Source organism: Harmonia axyridis, chromosome 5 (genome assembly GCF_914767665.1).
Source record: "Harmonia axyridis chromosome 5, icHarAxyr1.1, whole genome shotgun sequence".
In the NCBI taxonomy this organism is placed as follows: domain Eukaryota; kingdom Metazoa; phylum Arthropoda; class Insecta; order Coleoptera; family Coccinellidae; genus Harmonia; species Harmonia axyridis.
In genome coordinates, this window is record NC_059505.1 from 6,642,172 (window position 1) to 6,663,028 (window position 20,857).

General features: G+C 35.9%; 1 protein-coding gene across 4 annotated transcripts in view; it reads left to right on the plus strand.

Annotated features, from left to right (window-relative positions):
* Positions 1 to 20,857, plus strand: part of LOC123680671 (calcitonin gene-related peptide type 1 receptor-like) — a 169,327-nt gene that overhangs the window by 105,756 nt on the left and 42,714 nt on the right. The window lies entirely within an intron of this gene.

The following is a 20,857-nucleotide window of genomic DNA, read 5'->3' on the forward strand; positions in this document are numbered from 1 at the left end:
CAGTTCGACCGTCATGTAGGCACTGTTTCGATTGCCCAATTGCTAAAGGTTGCACGAAAAACCGTTTGGAATCATTTGCTGAGAATGGTCTCAAAGAGAAGCTGGATGTATGGGTTCCACACAAGTTTTAAAAAAACAAACCCTTGGACCGAATTTTCATCTGCAAATCGCTGCTGAATCGCAACAAAATCAACTCATTTTTGAAGCGGTTGGTAACCGGCGATGAAACGTGAACCACTTACGACAACGTCAAGCGAAAACGGTTGCAGTCGACACGCGTTGAGCCAGCGGAAACGTTGACCAAACTATTAATGACGGCCAGGAAGGTTTTACTGTGTGTTTGGTGGGATTGGCAGGGAATTATCTACTATGAGCTGCTCCCCTACGGCACAACTGTTAACTCGGAACTGCTCTGTCAACAATTGGATCATTCGTCCAGAAGTGGCCAGCTTTGGCCAATATGAGAGGATTTTTTTTCCATTTGGACAACGCCAGGTCACACACATCGACAGTGACTCGCCAGAAGTTTTGGGAGCTTGGTTAGGAGGTTTTTATGCATTCACCTTATAATCCGAACCTGGCACCAAGCGATTACCATATGTTCCTGTCCATGGTGAACAATTTCACTGGTGAGAAATTCGCTTCAACAGAGGCTTGCTCAAATCGACTGTTTCAATTTTTTGCCAATAGGGACGAAGGCTTCTATGAGAAAGGCATAATGATATTACCTTAAAAATGGCATCGAACAAAACGGTGACTATTTGACCTGATCACCATCTGACCTGAATCGGTTCATTCTAACTATAGTAATTAAAGCTTCATTGTAACAAAATTCGATGCGAAAAATCCAAACGTTGTTGTTCAAGCGCCCAATCATCGAATTATGTGCTATGAATTCCATGATCATATGGTTCAGTTCGATAATTTGATAATATATGGTGATTTTATTCGATACTCTTGAATTTCAATGGTTCAGGTTAACAAGAAATCTGATATTTGAAAAGTGTGTTCTTCTATATACGCGAAATCTCAACTCAATTGGATCTGTTATCACGTAAATATTGTATATTTCATCGTCACACTACATATCTCTCAGTCACTTTCCTCTTCCTTATTCAGGTCATACAGGAAGTAAACAGAGTTACACGTCACAAGGGATCTTCGCGGCGGCTTTAGTTAGACAAGACAGGGAGATTCGCGAATAGAATAGAGTTTAAATAGTGGGTTGTAATTTATATGGCTTTATGGGATACTACAGTCTTATGTGGGTTCGAAAACTCATATTTACTCTAGTAAGTTTACATCATAAGCATGGAATGAATGGGAAAGATTTGGATACAAGAATACAACTCATCTGAACAAGACCTGAAACTAAGTTGTCTCGAAATTAATTACAATTACATAAATTAAACAAGTAACGATAATTAAAAAATACCTAATACCTAGCATCTATTTCATTTTATGGTATACCATTGAATAATCTCAAAAATCAAATCTTTTTTTATACCAATCCAAGAAACACGCCGTAATTTACTAACCAGACTCCATGAAGTTATAAATATAAATGTTTAATATTCAATATAATAAACCAAAAGTCTGTAACTGGTTACATGAAATGAAAAAGTCAAATATATGGATTAAGTCCACATTCCTCTTGAAAAAGCTTCTTGATCACTGACAGCGTAGCGTATATGATATACCTAGGTCTATCAGGAATCCATAACATTTTTCATTCAACCGTCAACGTTACCCTAAAATCATGTATAATGAAGCCATCGCTCAACAGCAGATAATTCGATTATTTCCTGTGGATTCTGTCACAGCCTGATCAGATACTTCCCACTCGTTTTGCAATAAATCACAGGTTAATGGTGTCTACACCAATCCATATCCGAGATTGACATTATATGATTGAACTAATACGAATGTCCTGTCAGATCGAAAAATTATGGCAACGCCCTCTAGATTTACATAATTTTTGCTTCATGAGAATGAATAGTTTTCACACTTCAACAGAAAATGAAATATTTGAAAACCACTGACGTGAAATCAAATGATTTCAGCTTTCGTCATTCATGCGCCAATTTCTCCCTTGAAAAGCAATAAACTATCTATAGTATGTGGTCTCTAAGGGTGAACTACAGATCTCACATCTCTTCGTCTAGTGATAGAGATAGTGGCCTATGAGGCCACTCTGAGACTATCTAAGGTAGGACCCGGGAATGAGAGAATTAGGAATTAGAAGAGATTAGGAGATACTGATCCTCCCTGACTAATTACATACCATCAGTGACGAGATGATAAAGAAAATTAAGTAGGCAAGAAAAAGCTGATGTACTTACAAAAAGTGCATCAAGGTTAACTCCTGCTGGACCTGAGCCTTTCTGTGGGCTAGAAAAGACCAATTTAAAGCTGCGGTCCAGCTATGGGAGTTGAACAACAGGACAATCCACTGGACTAACACTCCTAGACTTGTTCAGGCAAAAAAATTCGTGATGACTTCACCTACCTACTCCAAAAAGCTCCTGAAGATGTCACGAGCCGAGCTTCGGGTGATGGTGGGACTGCTGACGGGGCACTGTCGGTACAAACATCATTTGTACCGTATGGGAAAATCAGCAGACGAGATTTGAAGGGTCTGTGGATCGGAAGCAGAAACAGCTGAACACTTGGTATGCAAGTGTCCGGAGCTGGCTGGCCTAAGAACCATTCACATGGGAAAGCCGGTCCTGGATACCAGAGAGGTAACGGCCAAGTCCCTTAAGGAGGTTGTCAGTTTTATTAACGTCATTGACGACCTCCTTGGGTTTCTATGAATGAGTAGGGTAGAGAACAAAATATGTGCATGGTCGCAGTTCCTGGAAGGCTTACCGAACCAAAATGACCCCAGTTCAAATAATAATAAATAGGCAAGAATAACAAAATCTTTATAGTCTGAGTTCCCGGTCACTAGGGAATTAGAGGGAGTGAAGAGGCCAACACACTTGACAGAAAAGGAGAACAATTTTCTTTCATCGGCATAGAAGTTTTCTGTGGCATAGACAAATATACCTTCAAGAGTTTCAGGAGAAGAATAAACTGTCTGGCGAAATCTTCCTGGTTTGGATCACTCCAAAAAGTTTCTTCGGAACTATGACACTGCAAGATCTAAGAAGTATCTAGATCTCAGCAAAAATATACTACACCTCCTCACTGGATTCCTTACAGGGCATTGTCGCCTTAGGAAACACCTCATGAGAATGGGTCTAACACAAAATGACGAGTGCAAATTCTGTGGGTAGGAGTAAGAAACTCCGGATCACCTGGTGAGGGAATGCCTCGCCATCACTAGCCAATGCAAAATCTGATTTGGACACGAAACTTATAGAAGTGAGGAATTAGCCTCCTTGAAGTCATCCCAGATACTGGTGTTCATTAGAACTCTGGAACTGGAAGGCGGGCTGTAGATCATGTTTTGGAGGGAATAGCTCTGATAGAGGGCAAAATAGACCATTAGGTCGCAGTGAAACGAAACCTCCTCAATCAAATCTCAATCTTAAGGGTGAACTGTATGTTTAGTAAACAGTTTAGGCAACGATACGCCCTATATGTGACTGAAATTCTATTAGTTAAATGAGGAACAAGACCAAGCGATTTTTTTTTTTCATTTTATAAGTCACCACTCACCATTTTATGGTTACATTGCCTTCTAGGTAAGAATTTCTCTTGTTGCAAATTGGCGGAAGCAATTAGCTGTTCGTGTATTGAAAATAATTTGGCGCCGAAACTCAACATCAATTCAAAGAGGAAACACGGCCTGCTGAATTTCAATCGATACATAATATGCATGATTCCTCATTAAAATTTTCAGTTATGCACAAATATGTATTGGCGAAAAATTGATGATGCTTTCTGAAAAATAAATCCTCCATGCTGAAAAGGTGTTCAATATTCAAATTTCACGGGATATCAGTTCATCTAATGGGGAATTTATGAGTATGGACCAACCAAATATAGAACCGATTTTATCGACGAACAAAACTACCAAATATGACATTCGATATATAGGTTCATCAACAACATTCATTCGAAATTCTGATCAATTCGTCCAAACAATAATTAACTGTAAAATCCAATCAATCCATCGAATATTCACATTTCTATTTTTCAACTCAGAAAATATAATAAACAGTACATTGTGTTGAAATATTCTGTATTATTATATCCACCTGAATTTTCAATTTTATGGTTTTATATTATTTATCGCCAACATCCAACTTTAGAGAGTAAAGCAGTTCTCAATAAATGGATATGAAAATTTCATATGACAGAAGTAAAGTATGAATATATTTTCAATATTTTCCATATGAAATAGTAAAAAAAACAGATATATTAGGTATACAACTTTGCCGTTTTGCAATAGTTGGCCGTAGCGGTGAAAGGTAGTTGAAATAAATAGATCGTAGATGTCATACAATGAGCTCCGTTATTTGTAAACATAACGCCATCGAAATATTAGTCGGTTTGTGTCTGCATCATAAAGTTATTCTCGATTAAACATGTCAGCTTACGAGCCAAATTCTCATCTATGCGGGAGGTTTTAATTTTCTGCTTTGATATGAAGAAATCTATGGCTGAGGCACATCGAATGCTCTTATTTACTTATGGTGAGGCCGTTATTAGAGAAAGAACGTGACGAGAGTGGTTTCAACGCTTCAAGAACGATGATTTTGACGTCGAAGGCCAGCATGGCGGTAGAAGAGAGAAGGTTTTCGAAGATGTAGAATTGGAGGCATTCCTTGATCAAGACTCGTGTCAAACACATTAAGAATTGGCAGGATCATTGGGAGTGACTCAACAAGCCATTTAAAAACGCCTGAAAGTTATGTGAATGATTCAAAAACAAGGAAATTGGGTGCCGTACGAGTTGAAGCCGAGAGATGTTGAACGGCGTTTTTTTGCTTATGAACAGCTGCTTGCATGGCAAAGACGGAAGGGATTTCTGCATAGCATAGTGACTGAAGACGAAAAATAAGATCAGTACGATAATCTCAACTGCAGAAAATTTTAGGGATATCCCAGGATATCTTCGTCGACGGCCAAACCGATCACGGTTCCAAGGTCGTGCTCAGTATTTGGTGGGACCAGCTCGGAGTAAAGTATTATGAGCTGCTAAAACAAACTAAAACAATCACAGGCTATCGTTATCGAAAGCAATTAATGCGTTTGGACCGAGCATTCAAAGACACATACAACGAGAAACATGATAAAGTGATTTTACAGCATGACAATGCTCGACCCCATACAGCGAAAGTGGTCAAGCCATACTTGGAAAAGTTGAAATGGGAAGTACTACCCCGTCCGTCGTATTCTCCAGATGTTGTTCTTTCGGACTACCACTTGTTTCGATCAATGACAGGTAAGTAAGCAAGAAGTAAAAAATTGGATCGCTTCAAAAGATGCCCAGTTTTTCCAACGCGGGATTTGTACGCTGACCAAGAGAAAGTTGTGGCTCATGAATGTATAACCAGTTTTTTTAAATAAAGCCTGGAATTTTGGAAAAAAAACGGCGGAAGCAAAGTTGTATGCCTATGTATTTCGTTATGACACCAAAAGAAGATGGAAATTGCCCTCTTTACACCACCCTCACGTCAATGGTGAAACACGTGTTATTAGTTTTCTGCATAGATTGCTGGAATGTTCAGGATAAGATGAATAATATTCCTTTCAACCCTGACATTTCGCATTGCATGCACAACGTATGCATCACACTAAAAGATCAAAAGAACAGTGCCGTGAGTGGATATTACGAGGATAAGGTTGAATAACAGAATAGTCTCACATTATTAAATGTTACTAGGGTATTAAAGACGCGCGCGAGTAGTCTGTTCCCCGAAGAGGATTCGAAGACGTTCAACTTATTCCCGGAGTGATCCTAAATTCACGTCACACATGTTCACTTGTCGGCTTAGTTCTAACGACTGGAGACAATCAGATTTCCAAACTCGGAAGTTCATAATCTATCTGTTGAGCAGGATACGCGTCTGGATCAAATCTAATCGAGGCATATCCAGACGCTGAGCGTCGTATACATAATTACGCTTCCTGTTGGTTGACGCCTGGAAAGCAATACGAGTCGTTGCGATACGTTAGACTTTCATTCGATATACAGGGTGGGTTTTTGAAAACGAAACATATGAGATAACAGGAGGAATGAATTCTTTTCGAAAAAAGGGGTCAATTTTTCAGATCAAATTCACGTTCATATCGTTACAACCTCAACCCCTTTAATCTTGAATAGGGAAGATGGAGTAAATGATACCTTATTTGAAAGGTCTTTCTATCCTGACTTCTGCATATCGATTTTTTTCTTCATTTGATCTATTTTCAAAATATCTATCTTAAAATTTTGAACAAAACTGGTAATCAACGGTTCTCCTCCCTCGTCCATACACAGAGATTATGCTCGAATCTAGTCTTCACGTTTTGTAGCATTTTTTGCGTTATTTTTTCACGTTCTCCTAACGGGTGTTTTTTTTCGAGGTATATAACTTTGAAATGGCATTACTGTTCAAGATCGCGACCGATTTAACAGCTGTCAAGTGGCTTATTCTCAGTTTGGTTTGGCAATTCATCATGAATAGACTCACGCCTGAACAACGCTTGCAAATAGTGCAATTTTATTTCGAAAATAATGGTTCTTTGCCGAATGAGTATCGCGCACTACGTCCATTTTATTTTGTTTAGCGATGAAGCGCACTTCTGGTTGAATGGCTACGTCAACAAACAAAACTGCCGTATTTGGAGTGAAGGTAATCCTCAAGTGTATGTCGAAATACCGTTACATCCAGAAAAACTGACTGTTTGGTGCGCTTTATGGGCTGGTGGAATCATTGGTCCGTACTTCTTCAACAACGATGATGGCCAGAACGTTACAGTCAATGGTGATCGGTATAGAGCCATGATTACTAACTTTTTCATTCCTGAATTGAACAACCATGATGTCCAGGAGCAGTGTTTCCAACAAGACGGCGCAACATGTCACACAGCTCGTGCCACAATCGATTTATTGAAAGACACGTTTGGTGACCGCCTAATTTCACGTTTTGGACCTGTGAATTGGCCTTCAAGATCTTGTGATTTAACACCGCTAGACTACTTTCTGTGAGGCTATGTAAAGTCAATCGAAGAATCCATCGTTGTTTTATTGCAATTTAAAGTTCTATAGCTCTTAGAAAAACACCCTTTATATTGTTAAACGGGACAATCATAATATTACAGTGCTTATTTGCAAGAGTTTGCGTAAAAAGTTCCACATTGTCTTCACCGTTGCTTCTTTATATTCGAACACGTCTTTCTTTTCCATATTGATCGCTCAATCTTTTAGTATCAATATCAATTCTTCTATGTTCATTCAATTCATATTCTCGTTCGCAGCAAAAATCCATAAATATTCCCCAAATATATTTGTGACTGTATGTTGAATTTCTGGAAATTTTTCTTTGATTAGCGCATTTATACTTCGTTATACATTGAACATACGCATTGCCAAAACGTGGCGTTTTGAAATTTATTTGGAATAAAGTTGTAAAGCAAAATCCTGTGGTCATAGTGATTGATAATTGCACTGAATGTAATTAACAATGTAATGTTGGCATGATTGGGCGAAATTGTTTCATATGACACAAAATTACAAAATTTGATTGGTTGTTATTAGAACTAGAAATTTTCATCGTAACCACAGAATGAATTGATGAAAATTTTATTAATTCACATAGCATGCTCAATGGAATGACTGGTGCTGTACAAATATAAATTCGAATATCTCGAAGACGAATGAATTAAATAAAAAAAATTAATATGCTGAACTCGGGATAAAAAGCCCTTTCAAACGAGGTATCACTGAACCCATCTTTCCTATTCAAAATTTGAAGGTAGGTGTTTCAACACTAAGGGTTGAACCGATATGGTTGAGAATTTGACCTTGAAAGATGTCCACCTAGAATCAAAAATCAACGTGTCCGTGTATTTTTTTCAAAAAAATTTATTTAGTCTGTTATTTCGTCTGTTTCGTTTTCAAAAGTCCACCCTTTATAATCCTCGAGCTTTCGTACAAACCTCCACTAAGAATGCGACACTTTGATGAACGAGTAAACCAACTCATTAAATGGAGTTAATTGAAGGTTTGCCGATGTGAAACGGATGTGCTGCTTAATTTTGTTTTTCGCAGCAATGGACGGAAAACCTAAAAAAGTTGGTCAACATGTTTCTGCTCGGAATAAGCGTTCCAGAACAAACGAGTTGCCATTTTTTATTTCGTATCTGTTGGAATTGTAATTATTTTACTTATTCTTGGAAGGTTGCTTTAGGGAAACCAATACCGAAAAATAAAATGCCCTGTGCTGTGGTTTTTCGAATTTGAGAGTTATCTGCACTCTGCCATTTCTGTCGAATTCTGTCGATTTTTGAAAAAGTTCTTTGTGGTCAGATAGAGAACTATTTGAATATTAACAAATTAATTTCACTAACTCAGTGCGGATTCAGAATAGGTTATAGATTACCATTTCTTGAATCATAAGCTATTATACTTGAAACTATATTATCTTATTCAATTTAGAATCATCACTGAAGCATAGGTATTCTTATTTTGACCGGCAAAACCCTGTATATATCGATTGGTGACATAACGTCGTCAGCCTTTGATGTTCGCGCTGGGATTCTGCAGTGGTCTGTATTGGGGCCATTAGTTTTCATTATTCATACATCTGATAAAATAACAATTATCAAATACTGCAATACGCCGAGTTTCCAGATGAAGCCAGGAATCTGGACTCAGTTTTATATTGAGAACTCTGCTTCATATATTGAAAATTTTCTCTTCAGGGCTTACCTATTCTTACCTGAAATTGATCTAATAGAGTTGACATTTATTGGATTTCAAAACTGTGTGTGAATCTCTCGTGCTTTCACAGTTCACATATTGTGATTTCATTTATAGTCCCTTCCTTACCAAGTTGGACAAAGACAAAAAGTTCAAAAATATTTCGATCAAGTCATGAGAAAGTTCAACCCTATTTCCCTACAAAAGTAAAGAAGATAAATGTCTTGTAATGGAGTTGAGGAGGTTTTATCACTTCAGTGCGTTCGTTCTAATGGGATTTTCTCTAATCCTCATCCAGATTGTTGTTGAAAATGTACATTCTAGAGCTACAAGGTTTAGTGATAAACTCATAGCACTACAAAACAGCTTTTTCTTGAGATGTTTTACTTATCAATATATTTCCTTTCATTATTAATTACCTTCTGATTTCAAATTATTAATTAGCAATAAGTTCAAATATGAATTAACTTTCTTCACATAATTGCTAAAGTGTTATTGTTGAAATATTCTATAACTGACCGTTTTTGGGTTATATGTTGGCGTGTTCGTTGGTTATTAAGTAAAGGTACCTTCGATCATATTCGAATGTTCGATAAGAAACATAAGTAATTCATTCAATAACGATACGAAAATTATAATTTCAACCATAACTAGGAATTCTGATTCCATTATCATACACTACATACCACTTATTATGAAATAATTTGATCATGGATTGATATGAAGTATCTACTGAAGTAACAATATCTTTATTGGCCAAAAAAAAATTTTTCACAAGCTACCATCTTACAAAACTAACATCGCTTCTATTTGATACCTATTGTAACTGTTCTGACGATTGAAACACTAATCTATTTTTTCGACTTCAAAAATACAGCTGGCAATACACAATATTTTTTTCACAATACAAAATATATTGGTTTTTAGTTTTTTTTATGTTATAAATGAAAATTATGGTTGTATAGCGGAATGAAGTAGTCGTTCTCAACTGCTAAGTTACTACTACCACTAATAATCTGTTAAGAAAGTCTGAGATTCCAAAAATTTAAATATCTAAAATTATTTAAAATGATAATTAATGTATCTCAAAGACTTTAATTAAAAAATTCAGCTCGGATACAATAAAACATCATAAAAGCAATGTTTGGCGAGAATACAATTCATTCCGGAATCCAAAATTAAATACTCACAATATAAATCTTTCGAAATTAAATTTATTTTAAACACATTATAACAGGTTCAAATATCATGTATGAAAAATTATCTCATGCATACATTTTACAGCGTTATCCTTACGACTAACTAACTGCAAATTATAAAATCCATTATTAAAGCAACTATTGGGCTTATGGGGATTCCTCCAATAATGTTTCTCACTAAGTTTCTCAAAGAGAACGACCCAAGTAGGAATTTCCCTCTAAATAATTGCTTTGACGGTGTAAAGAATATCCGGAAAGGTTATTCGAGATATAAATTTTCGGAGTAAATACCCTAGCTTTCCTCGGCTAGGGTTACATATGATTAAACGCTGGTAGATGGGTTTTTCTAATTGAATTCTGAAATAAATGCAAGCTTTCCATCAAATGTGAAAGCTGTTTTGTCGGATCTTTTGCTGAGGAACCAAATAACTCTGCTATAGACTCATGATGCTGAATTTTCATACATTCATACAACATACATGTATCATTATACACTGTGTCCCTAAAGTATGGAACAAATTCATTTTTAGCTCAACAGTCCATCTTAAGAAATAATTCTGAAACACGTCGATTTTTTATTTTAATTTACCGTATTTTAAAGTAATAATCTAATATACAGGGTGAATTACTTTCGAGTAATGAAGTCACCGTCATTTTTTTTTTTTGGAACACCCCCATTTTGTTTCAATTTTCCTATCACTCTAGCTGAGCTGATTCCAAAAATGTATCACATGTTGATTCCAATCGGTACAGGGTGGACAAAAATACAATAGTTTTGTGTGTGCTCATAAAGTAACGCGTAACATTCATTATTAGTTAAATCAACAATATTATCGAAAAAACTTATTGTCTAGCGGCAATTGGTTTGTATGTAGCACCCTGTAGTTTGTTACATTTTTAGATTAATAAAAATGTATAAAAATAAGAAATAATTTCTTTCATATTCTGCCTACTAGACCACAAGTAACAAACATGTTTGGAAACAGCTCATTTTTATCAATCTAAAAATGTAACAAACTACAGGGTGTTACATCCAAACCAATTGCCGCTAGACAATAAGTATTTTTGATAATGTTAATTCAACTAATGAAGAATGTTACGCGTTAATTTATGAGCACACACAAAACTATTGTATTTTTGTCCTCCCTGTACCAATTGGAATCAACATGTGATACATTTTTGGTATCAGCTCAGCTAGAGTAATCCGAAAATTGAGACAGAATAGGGGTGTTCCATTTAAAAAAAATGACGGTGACGTCATTACTCAAAAATAATTCACCCTGTATATTAGATTATTATTTTAAAATACGGTAAATTAAAATAAAAATCGACGTGTTTCAGGATTATTCCTTAAAATGGTCTGTTTAGCTAAAAATGAATTTGTTCCATACTTTACGGACACAGTGTATAAATTTCTGTGTTAATACCCTAGCTTTCCTCGGCTAGGGTTACATATGATTAAACGCTGGTAGATGGGTTTTTCTAATTGAATTCTGAAATAAATGCAAGCTTTCCATCAGATGTGAAAGCTGTTTCGTCGAAGCTTTTGCTGAGGAACCAAGTTACTCTGCTATGGATTCATGATGCTGAATTTTCATACATTAATACAACATACATGTAACATTATACACTGTGTCCGTAAAATATGGAACAAATTCATTTTTAGCTAAACAGACCATTTTATGAAATAATCCTGAAACACGTCGTTTTTCATTTTAATTTACCGTATTTTAAAATAATAATCTAATATATAGGGTGAATTACTTTCGAGTAATGACGGCACCGTTTTTTTTTTTTAATGGAACACCCCCATTTGGTTTCGATTTTCTGATCACTCTAGCTGAGCTGATTCCAAAAATGTATCACATGTTGATTCCAATTGGTACAGGCTGGACAAAAATACAATAGTTTTGTGTGTGCTCATAAAGTAACGCCTAACATTCTTTATTAATTAAATTAACAATATTATCAAAAATATAATACCTATTGTCTAGCGACAATTGGTTTGAATGTACCACCCTGTAGCTTGTTACATTTTTAGATTGATAAAAATGTATAAAAATAAGAAATAATTTCTTTCATGTTCTGTCTGCTAGACCACAAGTAACAGACATTTTTGGAAACAGCTCATTTTTATCAATCTAAAAATGTAACAAACTACAGGGTGTTACATTCAAACCAATTGCCGCTAGACAATAAGTATTTCTGATAATGTTAATTTAACTGATAAAGAATGTTACGCGTTATTTTATGAGCACACACGAAACTATTTCATTTTTGTCCACCCTGTACCAATTGGAATCAACATGTGATACATTTTTGGAATCAGCTCAGCTAGAGTAATCCGAAAATTAAGACAAAATGGGGGTGTTCCATTTAAAAAAAAAGACGGTGACGTCATTACTCAAAAGTAATTCACCCTGTATATTAGATTATTATTTTAAAATACGGTAAATTAAAATGAAAAATCGACGTGTTTCAGGATTAATTCTTGAAATGATCTGTTTAGCTAAAAATGAATTTGTTCCATATTTTACGGACACAGTGTATAACTTTCTGTGTTGATACCCTAGCTTTCCTCGGCTAGGGTTACATATGATTAAACGCTGGTAGATGGGTTTTTCTAATTGAATTCTGAAATAAATGCAAGCTTTCCATCAGATGTGAAAGCTGTTTCATCGGAGCTTTGGCTGAGGAACCAAGTTACCCTGCTATGGACTCATGATGGTGAATTTTCATACATCCATTCATACAACATACATGTAACATTATGCAGTCCAATATTCCCTGGCGGAAAATGTTTCTCATTTGAAATTCAAATTATTCCAAACGAAGTCATGGGAAAACGTCAAAGGATTAATGTACTAGGTACCTGAAGTACATAAACGTTAAAATTAATCTTAAAATTGCTTTTGTCAATGAATTAAGTTGGTAATGGGAAAAATTATTGTGACGAGGTTTTAAATGAAATAAAACAAAACTTAATTCCCAGAAATTTGATTCAATTGTTTCGCCACCACTGTGGTGTCGTCAGGTAATTTAACATTTCAACTAATACAAGAATAGGAATTTATATTCAAAGAATAGTAGTAGGTACAGTATAGCCAAATTCTTATGAACGAGTATATTTTGAGATAAATCGATGGATGTTTATTTCATTGTTTGTATAGATCTTGAAATCTAATTGGACACTTCTTCGATGTTCTTCTGGAATTTAATTTTCCATGATTCTGATGAAGCTTAATTTTTTATCTTCTTGAAATTCCTTCGATTTTGATGATTCAATAAACAGGTAGGTACTCGTAACTCGAAATTATTATTTCGTTTATTTATGTAATATTCTGCATGAACTCTCTTATTATTTTTGTTGTAATTCATCATTATTTCCATTTTAAAGTGGAAACTTGAAGCGTTAAGTTTTCGTGAGACCACCCTGGATGTACAGGTATATTAAGAATTTAGTATATCAGAAACATAAGAAAAAAGCAAATCTCATCTTTGTAGCAATTCCAAACAATTACAACATAAGCCAAGAGGCCAAGAAATTTCAAAATATACCTAATTGCAGATTATACCAATTAGCATCTCTCCGCAGAAATAATCCCTCAAAACCTAAAAAACTAAAATCAAGCAACCAAGACTCAGATTCTGTGTAACATAATGCATAATGCTAGACTTAGAGGGTAAAGTGGCAGGACGGTTCAAGGACCGGTGAAATCACGTGGATGAGGAATATGAGATGACCAGGATCGGACACTAACAAACTCAATCTTTCTGATACTCGAGATGAGTGAATGTTGACCTCAGCAGGAATTACGTACACCTACGCGAGTGCGTGTAAATTATCGATAATTTTGCTAGAAAGCGTGTTGTTATCTTAAAATTGAATGAGTTTATTTTCATATTTTGGCGAAAGAGCCCTCATCGGATGGAGGAGGGTAGTTGTAAAAGTTTTTGGAATTCTGAATGGATAGACCTGATACAGACGAGTTAACAACTGCAGGTGATGGATTGTCAGAATTCGACAAGAAACGCAGTTGTGGTGCTCTTAATTCAGTGCCTTTTCACGCATTTTCTCAATTATTTATTCATGGTGACCTTCACCAACTGCAGAGATGGTGTGATAGGTTAAGTGTTGGAATACCGGTGAGTTTAAAAGGGCCTCACTGAACCATCTTTTTTTGGATAGATTTAGAATTACTGTAGACCGTATCGAATGAAAATCTCTTCACGTATTCAGGTCGGTTTTTGCTGCTTGTTGGGCTGTCCAGGAGTTCAAACTTTCGTATATATTCATCACTTTCAAGTGAAACTGAACTCCCTCTTCTTTTCTCTTGAATCGTTTGGACCTACTTTCTCTCAGTTTGTTTAAAGTCTCTTGCTGATTTGAATTTGATATTGAATATACTAACTGACACAGAAACTGCAACACCCAGAAAGAGCTTTTTAAATTTTAACATTTTTTTTTTGGTAAAACATAGATAGTATAGCAAGGTGAAGATGATTGAAATTCGGAAGAGTTGACCATCTTTTTAATAAATTTGTTAATAATGTGTTTGTCCACCGCGATTATCTAGACACTTCCCAACACGTCTCGTCATTGATGTAATAAGATGGTATTTTACTTCTTGAGGGATACTATCCCAAGCTGTACTTCATGTCCCAGAGCCGCCAAAGTCCGTGGGGGCTGGGGTAAATTTCCAAGCCTTCTACCCATAATGCGCCAAACACGCACCTATAGGTGAAAGATCGGGGGATCTGTCCGTCCATGGCAAAATATTCACATGTGGCTCTTCGAAAAAGTTTAAACTGACTCTAGCAACATGAGGTCGGGCATTATCTTGCTGAAATATTGGATTCTTGAGCAGTTTGAGGTAATGGAGGCTCCACTATTTCTTGAAGGTAACGCAGCGCTGTCATGTAACCTAGAAAAAAGTGCAATCGCACCCCATACCATAACGCCTACTGTCTGATGTACATGACACTCAACATCAAACTGAGGTTCAGGTCTTTCTCCCCGACGTCGTCTAACCCTTCTTCGGCCATCATGTGCACCCAAGAAGAATCGAGATTCATCACAAAAGACGACCTGATGTCATTTCACATTCCAATGTTGACGTTTTCTGCTCAACCGTCAGAGGTAACACAAGATGGGGTCGATAATGCTGGAGTCCAAAAGTAAACGCATGAATTTATTTTGGTAAGGATGGAAGTCTCTAGAGGCCAAATCTGGTGAGAAAGGCGGATAATTCGAATTTTAATTGATGGATTTTGGCCATTCGTAAAATGCTCCAATGGCGAAAAAGAATTTTTTTTTTCATCTGCAAACCGGGTCCTTTTTCCAGAATTTTTTCCTTCAGCTGATCTGAAAGTTCACAATAATATTCAGAATTAATAATTTCACCAGTTTTCAAATAATCCATAAAAAAAATTCTTTCGCATCCCAAAAAATTGATGCTACCACATTCTTGGCCAATTTCTGGACAAGAACTCGTTTCGGAGCTTAAGGACCAGCCTCTCACCACTCTTTAGCCTCTTGTTTTGATCCTGAATCATGGTGAAAGACCCAAGTCTCATCCATCATGGTGAACTGACGCACAAAATCCACTTAATCCTTTCGAAAACGCTCTAAACGTTGCTGAGAAAGTCGCATTCGAATGTGTGTAGGTATGTATTTTTATTAACGAATGCGACACACTTATTTTACACACAGCTTTCTGAAAGCCAATACTTCAGTAAAATATTGCTAACACTACTCAATGAGATACCTAGGACTTCTAATAAATCTCTATCATTCACTCGACGATTTTCCAATACAATATCCTGTTTTTTTTTTTTTTTTTCTGGTGTTGATGCTGTTTTAGGACGTGCTTGACGTGGATCATCTTCAAGGCTTGTACGACAACGTTCAAATTCAGCAACTCATTTTTCTATACTGTTCTAATTGAAGGCGAAAGGTCTTTATACCTTTCAAAATTAATGTCCTTCGCTTTTATCTTCCTAAACGATACTTGATTATTATACTGTGGCACCACGATAGTAAACGGCTTGTAAAGAAAGAATGAATTGGCAGATTGAAATGAAAATTCCCACAAGTTCTTATGAAGAGTGTATCAGCGCCTGAAAAATAACAACTGAATTGGCAATTAATTATATTGATCAAATATTACCATAGAGAAAGAAGTCTGAACAGGACGGACGCCACTTGTAGGTGTTAAATCAATCGCCTTTCATATCAATGTTAAATCGACCGAGAAATGCGATCCAATAATCCACATAATCGATTCGTTCTATTTTGCACTACATTCGTGTTAATTCGAGTGAAATTGGAAATAGGAGAATATATTCTCTTTTGCTCGTTCTCTTCCTCCTATCGCTCATTTAGGGGGAATCGTTCCACTGGACGCCAGCTAATTTGGAACATGTACTTGAAATGATGAGCCCTAAATTCTCGCATAAAGATCTAATTTCCTTGCGAAATAAACTTATATGGGTAATATACAAGGAGATATTCACGATGATATATCAATCGGAATGTTTTACTGGTGGCAATCATGTTTCTCCATTTCAATTTCAAAAGCGAAACCAATCTCCAGAATCGTCTCAATTATGCGTTTATTAGCTATGAAGTAAGTTTGCTTTACGTCCGTCCAAAAAATACTTTATGTGCGTTAGAAAAGCGAGTATACAGGGTGTTTCAAATTGAGTCGGCACCATTGCTAACTCCGTTATTATTGAGGCTACGATGTCGGTTAAATGGGCAAACTAGTAGCATTTTTAGTGGTCTTATCGATGCCGAAAACAGAAAGAAATATTGACAGTCGCGTTGTCTAAATATTTCATAAAATGATATTTTTTTCAATGGAACACCCTATATTCTTTCATGCATTTCGATTCGTAATAACATTCTCAACAACAAAGCTCATTTGACTTTTTTCGTAAAGGTGAAAATAAGACAGTTGTATTAATAAGAAACATTTATAACAAACGGAGTTGATAAAGCGCTATAAAATATCGAGTAAATGGTCAAAAACAACGCCTTCTTGTTGAACACATATTTGAGCCCTTCTATTAACACTATTGATTCACAAAATGAATGCGGCTAGCGAAATGGTTTTAAGATGGAAATTATCGTTTTGTCTATTAATATCAAATAGCTTAGTGGTGTCGATTGAGTAGTGCTACATGATGATCACGGGTTTCTCGAGTTCACATCCCAGCGCACTTTTTTCTTTTTACTGTCTTATTTTGCTATTATTAACAAAATATTGTCATTCGTATAAATACAAAAAATGGTTGTTTGGACAATCATGAGGTTTATTCGCCAAAACAAATAAATTTTTTGTACCAATGAAAGAAATGAATATTTCAAAATAAGTCGCTCATTTTCCACTTTCGGAAGAAATGTGTTATGAGCTTTGTTGTTGAGAATGTTATTACGAATCGAAATGTATGAAAAAATATAGGGTATTCCATTGAAAAAATATAATTTTATGAAATATTTTGACAACGCGACTGTCAATTTTTTTTTCGGCGTCGAGAAGACCACTAAAAATGCTACTAGTTTGCCCATTTAACCGACATCGTAGCATCAATAATAACGGAGTTAGCAATGGTGCCGACTTAATTTGAAACACCCTGTATATGTTTCTTATGCTCAAGTGCTTGATGGTGGGAATCGAAAGAGCAGTCTGAATGGGGGAATTTCCACATTCCCTTCTTTCCACAGTTTCCAGAATATATGCCGGTCGTTTCGCGAAGGAGTGTATTCTACCCATTCAAGTTAAAGACGCATTGTGAGTTAATAATCGCAGTCTGAGAGTCTTAATTAGCCATTTCCACTTGAATTCAGGCTCAATTTCTGCTGTGGATGAGAAGGGTATAAATGAAAACCTTTCGTCTGCTGTAGAGAGCTATATTTTAGCCATTTAGTAAATTACATCAGAATTTGTGAAAACTGTTCTGATTCTCAAGCAATGATTCGTGTATTCGAAGATTCCTCGAATTCCATTTCAGTTGCTCCTTCAGATACAATTTACGAATTTCAAGTTGCAACTCTGAAGGTATCCAAAAAGTATTCAGGTGAATAGAATTTCATTTAGCTGTTTTGTTCTATTAGGTCAATCGAAAAGTACCCGGTCTGATGCACAGATGGCAGTGCTAGTATTAAATCCATATGATATTTAGTTAGTACCAATCTTCAAACGATACATGTCAAAATTTGACAACAGTCCGACGTTTTGCGTGTAGCTGCTTTTGTTTTTTGAAACAAGATGAAACAAAAAAGAATTTCCTGTGCTGATAAAATACAGTTGAAGCAAAATCTTGGCTTGAAGATCTTCCGGAGTCTGCACCAGAAAATCAACATTCATTGATTGGTATGCTAAGTCTAAACGTGGTGAAATGAGCACCGAATACGGCTAACGCAGTGGACGCCCAAAAGAGGCTGTCACCGACGAAAAAATCAAAAAAGTTCACAAATTAATTTTGAATGACCGTAAAGTGAAGTTGATCGAGATCGCAGACATTGTAAAGATATCATCTGAACATTTACATCATATCATTCACGAATATTTGTGCATGAGAAAACTGTGAGCAAAATGGGTGCCCCGCGAGCTCACAATCGATCAGAAGCAACAACGTGTTAATGATTCTGAGCAGTGTTTGAAGCTGTTTAAGTGCAATAAAACTGAATTTTTGCGTTGATATGTGACAATGGATGAAACATGGCTCCATCATTTCACTCCGGAGTCCAATAGGCAGTCAGCTGAGTGAACTGCACACGATGAACCGAATCCAAAGCGAAGAAAAACACAACAGTCAAGCTGGCATCAGTATTCTGGGATACGCAAGGTATAATATTCATTGATTACCTCCAAAAGAGCCAGACCATCAACAGCGATTATTATATAGCGTTATTGGATCGTTTAAATGATGAAATCGTTAAAAAACGGCCCCATTTGAAGAAAAAAAGGTGCTGTTTCATCAAGACAATACGCTGTGTCACAAAGCAATGGAAACAATGACAAAATTGCATGAATTGAGATTCGAATTACTTCTGCATCCACCGTATTCGCCAGATCTGGCCCCCAGCGACTTTTTCCTGTTCTCAGATCTCGAAAGAATGCCCGCTGGAAAGAAATTTAGCGCCAATGAAGAAGTAATCGCCGAAACTGAGGCCTATTTTGAAACGAAAGACAAATCGTACTATAAAAATGGTATCGGCAACTATGTTGATTAATAAAATCGAATATTGCCAAAAAAATGTGTTTTACTATGGTAGACCATGGACTTTTCAATGGGCCTGTTATCTCATTATATTTTCAGTTTTATTTCAGAGAACCAGTTTTTTGAAATTTTTGTTCTTTTGTTCCATTTGTTCATTGTCCCTCCTGTTTTATTTGATGTTTTATTTCATCTCAGATTCAGACAGATTTCATGGTTATTTTTCATTATTATATGTTGGTACTCGGAAGTCGGAATTCTCCTGCCACGGATTTATCTATTATTATCTGTCAAATTTGAGATAAAAAAACTGTTCTGCCAACGAACATTTTTCTATGCAAAAATCATAAAACGATATCTATGGAAATATTCCATAAACTTCATTGAAAAATCGGTGAAAATGATGTACAGAAGACTCATTTGAAGACTCGTCCAGTCAAAAACACACAACTTCGTGGCTCGTATTTGAATTTTGAACTAGTGGAAGAATATTGGTGCCTTTGCACTTGTATTATAAATATAACAATTCTACAGATGTAGTCTCCAACTAAGCAATAGCGCATAATTGAAAAAGCACTCAAAATTCAATGGGCTACGTTCAATGAATAATTTTTCATCAAAAAACTGATTGTTTGGTCCAATAACATTGCCGCCAACCGTAATTCAAGTTATGCAATGGCATTTTGCATTTTCATTGAGCAATAATCGTAGCCTGTCAAATCAGTCAATTCCTAACTGTGAAAAATCGAAAATACAAACCCGTCCATTTATTATATTAATTCCAGCAGAACAGAGCTTTATTGCTCTTGGTGATTGATTAACTCATGGAAATTAATTATTGTGGCACCGAGTGACATGAAATACATTTAAAGTGACAGAACTGATGTCTTGGGTGGTCATTTGAACAATTCAATATCAGTTGTGGCTATGATTGAGACCACGATGAGGTTATTGATTATCTTATTTGCAGCCTATAAATGAGAATCAGTGATAGAATTGGAAGACTTCAATCATCAGTTTCAAATATACGAATAGAGCTTTCTAATATCATTGTGAATTTTTATTAAAAAACAAGAAATGTATTGCAGTTTCTGTTTCTGCAACAATAAGTTTATGAGAAAACTATTCAGCGATACTAGTATATTATTTCTTAAGGAGAAAATGTGTCACTTTTCTTTGTAATTGAAGGTGAACCATGAAAAGTCTCTTCTCCTAATAAAGTAATTTATCGTTGACATAGCAACACTTTTCCCTACGGCTGAGGAGAAGTAGAACTTTTCGATGATCTTATCAGTCAAATTATGACGTTATTTTACGTTTGAAGAAAAAAATGATTTAGATTGGATCATTTGATATAAAACAATGATGAGAGTAAAAAGATCACGCGTAATTCAAAACGATTCTATATTAGTCACAGAATATTCTGCAAGTTCTAAGAATGTTATTCTTGAATTCATAATATATTCTATAGGGATTCACGGCTTGACTCTATATTCAAGCTTCTTGGCTTGAGCTTGACTTGAAATCAACTAGAGTTCAAGTCAAGTAGTAGTTTTTCGAACTCAAGTCGAGT